We start from the raw sequence: 12254 nt of genomic DNA, 5'->3' as shown, positions 1-12254 counted from the left end.
TGTAGCAAAGTTCGTGACTCCACCACGCAATGTGGTGTTAAGGAGTCGTGATGCAGTCACGCATTTTTTTAAATGGCTAATATTGGCCTACAATACCCCTTTATTGATCAAATAGGAATATAATTGTCTTTTAAAAAACGTAAACTAAAGGGAACAATCTATTTGACACAGCTGAAGCTCTAGCCTTCCTTAAAAACTAAGTCATTTAAATCACAGTTGTATTACACACAATGCACTGTTTTTTGAGAACAAAAATGGGTAAATAATGCACCATAATACATTCTGACGAAAAACAAAAATAATTCTGAATACAAATACAATAAAAGAAGCCTCCCGTGAGTTACTACAAGCTATAAAGTAGATTTAAAAAACGTTTTATAGAATACAAAGCTCCCTGCAGGACGTTGTAGAAATGCGTGTGTGCACCACGACAAAGGAGCCTCATTCACTTTACATTGGGGTTGTTTGCGTGGTGCCGACACGTAAATGTAACAAAGTTAGTGACTCCACCACGCAATGTGGTGTTAAGGAGTCGTGGTGGAGTCACGCATTCTGGTGAGATCAGGTTGAGCGAAACAGACGGAATGTCAACAAACAACATGAGAAATTGTGAATTCCCGAGCTAGAGGGCTCAAGGCGTAGTTCTGGCCCTCACACACAGCTGCTCCCTGCATTATACGTTCATCCACATGGGAAATAATGAGATCACTGAGATCATTCTCTTAGAAAAAGGAAATTCGTTGCATTCTCGTGGCTGGTGCCCTGTGCATGTTAACAGCGTGAGGCGAGCAGCAAAACCAACTCTCCCTCCACGCGCCTCTCTTCCTCTTTTCTTCCCTCACTTGCTTTTTTTCCCTTCTGGCTCTGCAAAAATTAGAGCATGTGTAGAAAATGCATGGGAATCCCAGAGACAGGGAATAGGAGGGGGAACCAAACAAAGAAGCGCTATAGAATAAGAGCAGATGTGAATCTTGTCAGCAATAAGTCTGGGGACTTGCATCACTGCCAGACTGGAGGCAAGGCTAAAATGTAAAGTAAAACATTACCATGGGAGAAGATACGCTACTGTATGTGAATCCTAAACATAGATGCATTGCTGCAGCTGTGCAAAAGGTTAAAGATGAGATATATATACAGTATAAGCAAACATTACCAGCAGGGCTACTTCTGCATGATATCACACAATGATCCATATGTCAGAGATGATCCTCCTCACAATGTCTTCCACATGTGATCAATTCTATGTGGTGGCCTTTCCCCAAACTAATGAGCACCAGTTTTTGATCGTTTTGAAAGCCTCAGTACTGTAAGCATGTATTATTAATGTCCTCTGACTAAAGGTCTTCTTCATGTTCTGATTGTTCATACAAATGAAGTGCACGAGCGCTTCTTCACATATGTAACAGAGCAGAACAAGACAGAAATTGCACGAGACCTGTGGAAGGTATTAAACATGAAAAGGTTTGAAAACTATTTTCAGTTGTAGTAGTAGTTACCCTCACAGGATTTCCCTCCAATATGTTGTCAAGTGTGGTTGCTGAAGCATTTTTACATTACCCTACTGATTTTTCTGCAAGTGTTTTGCTGAAGCTCCATCTGATACAAATATATTTAGTAGTGGATGGAAAAGCCTTAAAATTAGTGGTTATAATATTTGATATTTGCACCCAATTTGGTGCTTGGCTTCTTGTGAAATGCAGGATTAGATCAACTGATTGATGAATTGATTGTCTCAACCTTTGACATACTGTAAGTGTAGCAATGTTTCGTTTGTGGAAGAAAGCACTATTTCATCATCAGTAAGACAAGTGTGTATTGTAGAATGAGAACATATCATCAATTCAAATACCAAAAAGTTAACCAGTGGCATTTGTGGCCATGGAGCTATTATGACACTATTCATTGTCATGCTGCTTTAGAAAAATAACTAGGTGTTAAAAGGGTTTATTGTTGCTCACTGTTTCTCCTACTCAGTGTTTCAACAGATCCAGTAGTCACTTTTGCATATTCAAATTACTCTCACACGTTTTTAATAAAGGGTCTACAAATAGAAAATGTAATGCCACAGGTGCCTAGTCAAAGATGTCTGTCTCACTCTTTTTGTGAGAATTTCCTCCTTTGAGTCGCAGTCAACATTTGTAGATTTGCCAATTAAATATTTATATATTATATCAAAAGTCTTTTGGGGTTTTGCGCTTTTAAAAAAATGAATTTCCTTTTCTAGAAATACCAGAAGTAAATCTATTTTGAAATGAGAGTTTGGCTGCAATAAATTAAAGTTGTCTTCATTTTTTCCAGGCTTACTTTTTCTAATAACAAGTCTGAATGCAGGGTGTCAAGGGGGCGAGGGGTGTCGTATAGTAAATCAAACAGTCACCTTTTTCTCAATCCCTTTCCCCCTCAGTCTACTTCCATCTATTTGTCATTTCTCTGCCTCCTGCAGCTCTGTCTCCCCCTTTCTTCTCACCCGCTCACTTTCTCTTATGTAAGTAGTTCTCATTAATCACGGCCCGGCTCCGACTACTAAGGCTTGTATGGATTTTTGTCAAATTGCTTCTGCCACATAAATCTAGCACATATACATTTGTGTGCATTCAACTCACAACTGATGTGTGATTAATGGCAGCACATTTGCCTGTTCCACTGCAGGATTCTGGCCTCGCAACAAGTAGCATTCATACCTCATGTTTGCTTGGAGGCTCGTGGCTGTAGGTCATTGTGGGAAATCTATCATGCCACAGCAGGGGTCACAGAGAGTCTTGTGGGTAATAACCTATGGTAATAGTGACCGGCACACACTGGAAAGATATCACTCATCCCTCCTCTGTGCAACTCATGCCTTCCCTGTGTCCTTGTTTGCAGGTGAAAACTGTTTGTCATGTACACAACGGACGGGATGAGAGCAAAAACAATGAATAATGGAACCCCAAAAAGATGCTGAGATATGCTCATGCTGCAATATCTCTTATTTAAGGTGCATTTTACTGCAGGTTTTGTGCAAAATTTAGTTATAACCCAGATCTGTCTATCTTTACTTTATAAAAATATAATGTGCTAGAGACGTGTAACTCTAAATAGGCTAGTAACCTCAAGACGACACCAGCCTAAGAAGTAAATAAAGTTTTCAAATAGTGAATGGATTGAAGTGAAAGAACATTATTTGACCCTAAAATGTAATAGAATATAAGAATAAAGTAAAACTTAGATACAGTGGCCTAGTTTTCATTCATAACACTCCGTTCGATGTCTCACTATGGGAGATGTCCTCATCGCGGAGCAAACAGAAGCATCAATCTCATTACGCCAATCCTGATTGGCTGGTGATCTTGACGTCAGCGTCAGGGAATCCACCCCCTATAAGTAGCTTGCGCTACGTCGCATGCGTCATTCAAACACCTCTTCTCGCTTCAGAGCACATCTCGATGGTAGCCGGGCTAGCTTAACAGTCCACAGACTGAACCCAAAGCTAACTTTCGGTCGACGGGCGCTCGCCGGCTACTCTTCTGCTTCGCAAGAAGACTGTTAATGCTAACACACCAGTTAGTATTACAATCGACCTCGCCGTTTCTTTCCTCGGAAATTAAGGTAAGGTTTTGATTTTTTCAAGCTAGCAACACACCTGTTGCTAGCTTGCTTTCCCTCACTACCGACACCACGGTAGCGAGGCTACGTACCTGTTACGAGCGGGTCCTCGCCACGCCACGCGGCGAACAAGATGGACGCCTCTCTCCCTCACACCAGAGGAGTCAGGCACAGACTCACACCAGGTCTGCTCGTCCTGCCTCGGGCTGGAACACGCCCAGGAGGCTATTGACAACCCCGGCTCGTGCGGGCATTGTGCCCGCTTCACCGTAAAGAGCCTCCGCCGACGGTTAGCACGCCAAGCTAGCTTGTCGGGACAGGACCCCCTCATGTCCGCTGATTTGCCGGCTGGCAATCAAGACGCAGGGGCGTCCGCCGCAGAGATTGAGCCCCGCACTGTGTCGGTCTGGGGCTCATCAACAGCAGCAGCTGCGGAACCGGAGTCCCGCGCCGTGTCAGGCTGGGACCCGGTGGCGGCAAGAGACGCGAGAACGGAGCCCCACGCTTTACCAAGCTGGGGCTCCCGGCTGGACCTCACCATGGTTTCGCCCGCGGAGGATGTCCTGGAATTGGATTATATGGAGGACGAAGAGGGTGCCTCTGAGTTCCTCCTGTCTGATTCGGATGAGCAAGAAGACGATATCTTCGTGTCATCGGCTCAGGCTGCAAAGCCGGGAGCGATGGCTGCTCTCCCGGGCGATAGCACACCAGCTTCGCCCTGTCTGAGCATGGACCTGCAGGCCGTGTGTCAGCGTGCCGCGTCCAGACTAGACATCCCGTGGCCCGAAATGGCCAAGGAGACCTCCAGGTCCCGTTACGAGGGGGAAACATTTTCCCCAAGCAACGGGGACAAAGAGGCAACTCCTTCCGGTCTTCCTGGAGATGTTGGATGAGGTGTCGGTCTCGTGGAGAGACCGGCCCTTTAGCAACAAGGCCCCAATCCAGGGTGCCTCCTCCCTAGACTGTGACGGTATGGAGAGGCTCGGCCTGCTCCGCATACCGCCTATGGAACCGCTGGTGGCAGCCCACCTCCTACCGAGGCTGGTCCCGTCACCAAGCAGGAACCCCACGCTGCCAGCAAAGGCGGACCGATTCCAGTCGACCATGACTGAACGGTCCTACAGAGCCGCAGCGTTGTCCGCCAGGGCTTTGAACGTTTCCTCGCTGCTAACCGCATACCAAGCGGAGCTCTGCGAGGATCTGTCAAGCAATCCTGGACCGGCCGTTCTGGACGAGATGGCCGCGATCACAGACATTTGTCTCCGTGTTCAACGCTGCGCCGTCCAGGCCACGGGCAAGGCAATGGGGATCATGGTGGTGCAGGAAAGAGCTAGATGGCTCAACCTCACCAACCTCCCAGACCGAGAAAAGGAGAATGTGCTAGACATGCCCATTGTTCCCGAGGGGATTTTCGGCTCCGCTCTCGCCTCCATGCAGAGGAGATGCGAGTCGAAAAAGAAGGAGGACGAGGCCCTCCACCTCTGTCTCCCTCGAAGGGTCCAGCCGCTGCCTTCACAGCGGCAGTCCTTCGCCCAGGCTGCCTCGAACCCTGCTCGGTTCAAAGTACCAAAACAGCAGAGGTCGCAGCCCGCCCCGAGTACTCAGCCCAGGCAGGAGACGAGGGCGAGTTGGCCTAGAAAATCTCCGGTTCCGGCTGCAGCCCAGGCGCAGCCAACCCAGAATTTTGGCCAGCAGTCGAGGAAGAAGAAGCGGGCGGCCTGAGAGCCCCCCCTTCTCCCCTCTGTGACAGAGCTGGAAGTCCACGGTTCCCCAGCTCTAGATGTGTTCCCGCTGCCTCGAGAGATACCTCAACGCAATCCTCAAGTCCGCAAAAACACATGTCACAATATTGTTGTTGTTTCTCACATAAACCATTTTCCGCTGACGCATCCAGGCTTCAGGCCAAGGGCGCAGCTCCAAAAAATGAAAAGAAAAACAATAAAAACAATAAACAGTCCGTCAACTTTCCCCTTCTGAGAGCAGCTACGGCATCTCTCAAAAGGCGGATAATAGACGGGTCTGTGAAGGCACCACCGTCACGCGCATGCGCAGTCTCGGTGGGGATTGTCGAAATGGGGTACCACCGTGTTCAGACACTAGAGGGCCCCATAACACAACAAATAGAGACTCAGAGGGTAAGAGACGTGACATCTCCGCTGGCTCTAAGGAGCATACAGTGGAAGATGCTCACAACATCTGCTTGGGTTTTCAAGACAGTAACACGGGGCTACAGATTCCAATTAGCTGTCACCCCCCCTCGCTTCTCGGGCATTCTGTATTCACAAGCCCGAGGAGAGTCAGCCCATATTCTAGAGAGAGAGATCCTCTCACTTCTAGAAAAGAGGGCTATATCTATTGTACCCGCCGAGCAGAGTCAGAGCGGCTTTTATTCCAAGTATTTCTTCGTTCCCAAACGGGGAGGGAACGGAATTCGGCCAATACTAGATTTGAGGGTTCTGAACAAATATCTAAAAAGATATAAGTTCAGAATGCTCACTCACACATCTCTGCTGCGGCTCGTGCGACAAGACGACTGGTTTACATCAGTCGACCTGAAAGATGCGTATTTCCACATCCCAGTATATTACCCACACAGGAAATATCTGAGATTCTCATTTCAGGGGATCTGTTACGAATACAGAGTACTCCCCTTCGGTCTGTCTCTCAGTCCAAGAGTGTTTGTACGATTTACGGAAGCCGCGATAGCCCCGTTAAGACAACAGGGTATTCGCCTGGCGACCTACCTGGACGACTGGCTGCTTCTCGCACAGTCGGAGCAGGAGGCTGTTACGCAGACAAATGTCCTCGTAAAGCACCTGCTCAACCTGGGTTTCATAATAAACACAGAGAAGAGCATGTTGTGCCCAGCACAGACTGTACTCTTCCTGGGTTTACACCTGAACTCGGTGCCCTTTACAGTCCGCCTGTCAGCGGAAAGAGTGAAAGCTTTCAGAGCTTGTCTCGCTCATTTCCAGCTGCGCAAACATGTTCTCTTCAGATCATGCCTGCGGTTACTGGGGCTCATGGCGTCAGCCATCCTGGTCGTACGACTGGGACGCTTACACATGAGGGAGTTTCAGCGCTGGGTAGCCGCTCTAAAACTAAACCCCGCGCGTCATGGCGCGCGGAGAGTAATGGTTACTGTGAAATGCGTAAGGGCACTGCACCACTGGCTGCACCCGACTTTTCTAGTATGGGGCGTGCCTATGGGTGCTGTCCTTTCACGGAAGGTGGTCACCACGGACGCATGTCTGACAGGCTGGGGAGGTATTTACGAAGGTCGTCCGGTGAGGGGTCTCTGGAGCAGAGACCTCCAGCGGGCGGACATAAATTACCTGGAGCTTTTAGCGGTGTTCCTCACCCTAAACGCTTTCTGCCTTTTCTCAGAGGACATCATGTCCTCGTGAGGGCAGACAACACGACCACAATATCGTATATAAACCGCCAAGGGGGTTTGCGTTCTCTCCAGTTACACATGCTGGCACGCAAACTGATCTTATGGAGCGGCAGACGTCTCCTCTCTCTGAGAGCGACGCACGTACCAGGAGTGATGAACCTCGGGGCGGATCTACTATCCAGAGGTGTACCACTATATGCAGACTGGACTCTACATCCAAGGATTGTGAGTCAGCTGTGGGTGCGTTACGGCAGAGCCGCGGTAGATCTGTTCGCATCAAAACAAAATGCTCAATCAGCTATTCTTTTCAATGCGCGATTTAAACGCACCGTTAGGCGTGGACGCGCTCAAGCACGTTTGGCCTCCGGGCCTTCTGTACGCGTTCCCACCCCTGGCTCTGATACCCCCAACTCTGGCCAGAGTGAGGGAACAACGCCACACACTTATCCTGATAGCTCCGCACTGGCCCGCAATGTACTGGCTGGCGGAGATATATCAGCTGCTGTGCGGGCAGCCATGGCAGCTCCCACTACGCAGGGACATACTGTCTCAGGCGGAGGGGGGCGATCTTTCACCCACACCCAGAGCGCTTGGCACTATGGGCCTGACCCGTGAGTGGTACAATCTGAATACAGTGGGACTCCCTCAGAAGGTGATAAACACTATTCAGAGTGCGAGAGCTTCCTCCACCAGGTCTCTCCATGACTGTAAGTGGAGGGTGTTTGAGGAGTGGTGCCTTCAAAAAGGACACATCTCCTTTCAATGTCCTGTCGGGGTGATTTTATCATTTCTACAGGACTTAATTGATAAACACAGAGCTTTCTCTACGATCAAAGTGTACCTGGCTGCTATTGCTGCATGCCATGTGGGCTTTGAGGGAAAGACGGCTAGCCAACATCCTTTGGTCTGCCGTTTTATGAAAGGGGCTCACAGGCTCCTCCCTGTTTCCAGGTCACTGGTGCCCTTATGGGACTTGGCAGTGGTTTTAGATGGGCTCACTCTAACCCCATTTGAACCCCTTGAAGAAGCTGACATGAAGCACTTGTCACTCAAGACAGTGCTGTTACTGGCCCTGGCATCCGCCAAGCGAGTCAGTGACATTCATGCGCTCTCTGTACATCCTTCATGCACTCAGTTCGCCCCAGGGCAAACGAGAGTGTTGTTGAAGCCCAACCCTGCCTTTATACCTTATAAGGTGGTTGGTTCATGTACCCCAATTGACATTGAGGCATCTCCTCCGCCGCTGTTTTCCTCCGTGGAACAGCAGCCGGATTTGCTGTGTCCAGTTCGTGCTTTACGCACTTATATGGACAGATCAAAAGAGTTTCGTCATAATGACCAACTCTTTGTGTCCTGGGCTAACCCTCAGAAGGGCAAGCCCGTTACTAAGCAACGGCTCTCCCACTGGATTGTGGAGGCAATTGCTTTGGCCTATACGAGTCAGGGTTTGCAAGCACCGTCGGGTCTGCGTGCTCATTCGACTCGTGGTCTGGCTACATCCTGGGCTTTGTTCAAGGGTGTTTCCATCCAAGACATTTGTGCAGCAGCGAGCTGGTCCTCGCCGCTCACTTTTGTCCGCTTTTACAGGCTAGACGTCTCTGCTCCAAGTGTGGCCCGAGCACTGGGCACCTTGTTGAGTCAGAGCTCTACCTGTTAAGTTCTGGTTGGTTTGGTGAATTTCGAGATAAGCTCGTCTGGCAATACGGGAGCTACAATATCCCTAGTGAGACATCGAACGGAGTGTTATGAATGAGAACTATAGGTTACTTACGTAACCCCAGTTCTCAGAGTAACATGTAGTGAGATGTCTCACCAGACGGCCCTCCTTGCTATGGTGAAGCGAGAAGAGGTGCTTATTTTGAATGACGCATGCGACGTAGCGCAAGCTACGTATAGGGGGTGGTTTCCTGACGCTGACGTCAAGATCACCAGCCAATCAGGATTGGCGTAATGAGATTGATGCTTCTGGCTCCGCGATGAGGCGCATCCCATAGTGAGACATCTCACTACATGTTACTCTGCGAACTGGGGTTACGTAAGTCACCTATAGTTTTAAGTGTACTTTCAACTGTTGAGTGTAAGCTACAGGGCTTGTCAAGCTAGCATGATAGTCGCAGATAGCTAGCCTTAGCTACAACTAGGGAGTTTGAAATGTATCGATTCCAATTCTGCTTATCGATTCCCCCGTTTCGATTCCAACATTGTAAAAGAAAGAGGTCAAACGTTTAGATAACAAAAATATCTTTATTCTTTTAAGCTTTAACTGACATTTTTACAAATGAAAAATATACATGCAATACAAATGTATTGCACAATAACTGTGCTTTATTTTAACTGAGCTATGCCTGTGGCAAGCTATTAACAGGCATTACACTTTGCCTTGTCTTTTTCTTTTTTAGTGTAGTGGAGCCTCACTTCAGAGCGTTTACCGCGACCCATCTTTGGTGTTATGAAGTGACTGAGCTCGTGAAATGTCTACGGGAGGGCGGGGGGAGCCTCGTTGCGGGGAAACTGTGGATCTCTGTTGCCTGTCAACGCAATTTACATGATCAAAAAAATGAAGGGCGGTGCCGGTGTTGTGTCACGTTATGCCTCCCCGTCATGAAATGCCCCCCTTGTCACGGGAACGCGCATTTCTAAATGACACGTTTACACCTCTAAATTACACGTTTACACCTTAAAACAATGTTTAAAACGAAAAGTAAACGTTCAGGGTTTTTATTAATGGTAATTTTCAGACTCTGAGTTGTTTAGTGGTAGCTCATAGTCTCGATTCTTCTGGTTTAACTTTTCGCTCCGTATTTGAGGTGTCGAAATTCATTCGTCACTTCCTTTTCAGTTTTTGTTTTTTTTAATCTTTTTTTTTATCATTATTGTTACGTCCTGTCTGTATAAACGTGCTTTAAAATGTATTGTTTAATTTTACATAGTTGTCATCTAATAATCAAAATATATGTTGACAAATGTTACATAGTCTTTGTCAGCATATTATTGGTGAAGTTCATCATGGAGACACTTTCCAACCGTAGCTTCATCCTCCAGACCAGCAGTGGCCAGTGCAGTAGGCTCAGAAGACTGAAGAACGGGGTACCGCAAGGGTCTGTTCTCTCACCGATGCTGTTAAATGTTTACATCCACGACCTACCTGATACAGCATCCAGAAAGTATGGCTACGCAGACGATCTTGCCATCATGCTGAGCCGACCAACGTGGGAGGCGATGGAAGATGGTCTTAACGAAGCCATGAGCACACTAGTAGCATACCTCCGAAGCTGGCGTCTACAGCTCAGCGTCGGAAAAACAGTTGCAGCGGCATACCACCTTAGCACCAGAGAAGCCAGGAGGGAACTTGAGGTGCGCGTCGACAACAAATGTCTGGAGGTCCAGCAAGCCCCGAAGTATCTTGGAGTGCGTCTGGATCGGACATTATCCTTTAAAAAACAATTGGAAGAAGTCAAGGCCAAGGTGACATCCAGAGTCGCGCTGATCCGCCGCCTCGCTGGAACAACCTGGGGAGCCTCCGCTAAGACGCTGCGAATATCCACTCAAGCCCTGGTCTTCTCTGTAGCGGAATACTGCGCCCCAGTCTGGAGCAGAAGCCCTCATGCGAGAAAGGTCGACGTGGCTATCAATACCTCCCTCCGAATAATAACTGGATGCTTAAAGCCTACCCCTGTGTCCCTCTTGCCAGTCCTCGCGGGAATAGCACCAGCCGGCCTCCGACGGGAGGCTGCCACCCTCGCCCTGGCCAGGAAGGCACAAAAGTATGACTGGCACATCCTGCACAACACCACAATAACACCAGCACCTCCAAGCAGACTCAAGTCCCGCCACCCCTACAACAAAGCAGCTCAAGAGATGCTCAACTCCACCTCTGAGGACATCTCCAGAGATGCATGGTTGGCAGCAGCTTGGAAGCAGGAGTGGGAGTCAGCCGGGCCCTCCCGAATCCACCGTTACATCTGGGACCCAGGAGATGGCGCCATTGGAGGAGACAACCTACCGCGCCGGCAGTGGACCACTCTGAACCGTCTACGAACTGGGGTCGGTCGCTTTAAAACATCGATGAAGACGTGGGGCTTGGCGGACAGTGCGGCATGCGAGTGCGGTGACCCTGAGCAGACCGCTGTCCATATAATCACCATCTGCCCCTTATATAGACCACCCTCGGAAGCCGGCCTCTTCGACCTAGGACCAGAGATGCGGGCATGGCTACACGACACCGAGTTGGACCTCTAACGTTACACGAAAGAAGAAGCATATTATTATATATACGCTATGCGTACAAAATATAAGTGTCACATTCATGAAACTTGCTCCATTTATTGGTACCAGTCCTAGAACCATACCCTGAAAAATGCTTGAGGGTGGGATTCATAGAAACATCTTTGGGGGGGGGGGGGGCATTTTATGACAGGCCTGGCCATCACAATATGCCCCCCCTTGCTATCTTACAAAATAAAAGTGTCACATTCATGAAACTTGCTCCATGTATTGGTACCCCCCAAAAGAGGTTTCTATTAATCCCACCCTCAAGCATTTTTCAGGGTATGGTTCTAGGACTGGTACCAATAAATGGAGCAAGTTTCATGAATGTGACACTTTTATTTTGTACGCATAGCGTATATATAATAATATGCTGACAAAGACTATGTAACATTTGTCAACATATATTTTGATTATTAGATGACAACTATGTAAAATTAAACAATACATTTTAAAGCATGTTTATACAGACAGGACGTAACAATAATGATAAAAAAAAAGATTAAAAAAAACAAAAACTGAAAAGGAAGTGACGAATGAATTTCGACACCTCAAATACGGAGCGAAAACTTAAACCAGAATAATCAAGACTATGAGCTTGATTGATTGATTGATTGAAAAGTTTATTAACAGCTTGTATATTGGGTACAGTACAGTACAGCTCAAAACATACAATTGTTAAGGGGATGCAGACCAGAGAAAGACTTTCGTCTTGTTTACATCAGGGTCCCCCATTTCCAATTCATCATATCATTTAAGACATATAAGACATATTTGACATACAGATGGCTTATTTACAATTTACATACAGGTGGTTTTTTACATACAGATTGCTTGTTTACAATTTTCATTTTAGATTTCGTTCTAATATATCCTAACCGGACATTTAAGACATACCAAGTCTACAGATATGCAGTTAGTAACAGAGTCTAAAATGCGAGTATATACATAGATGGGGGGGGGGGGAAGCTGTCCATTGTACGACAGGTTGAAATTTGTACCATTACCG

This window comes from Gymnodraco acuticeps, unplaced genomic scaffold (assembly GCF_902827175.1).
Source record: "Gymnodraco acuticeps unplaced genomic scaffold, fGymAcu1.1, whole genome shotgun sequence".
In the NCBI taxonomy this organism is placed as follows: domain Eukaryota; kingdom Metazoa; phylum Chordata; class Actinopteri; order Perciformes; family Bathydraconidae; genus Gymnodraco; species Gymnodraco acuticeps.
Note: the sequence above shows the minus strand (reverse complement) of the source record.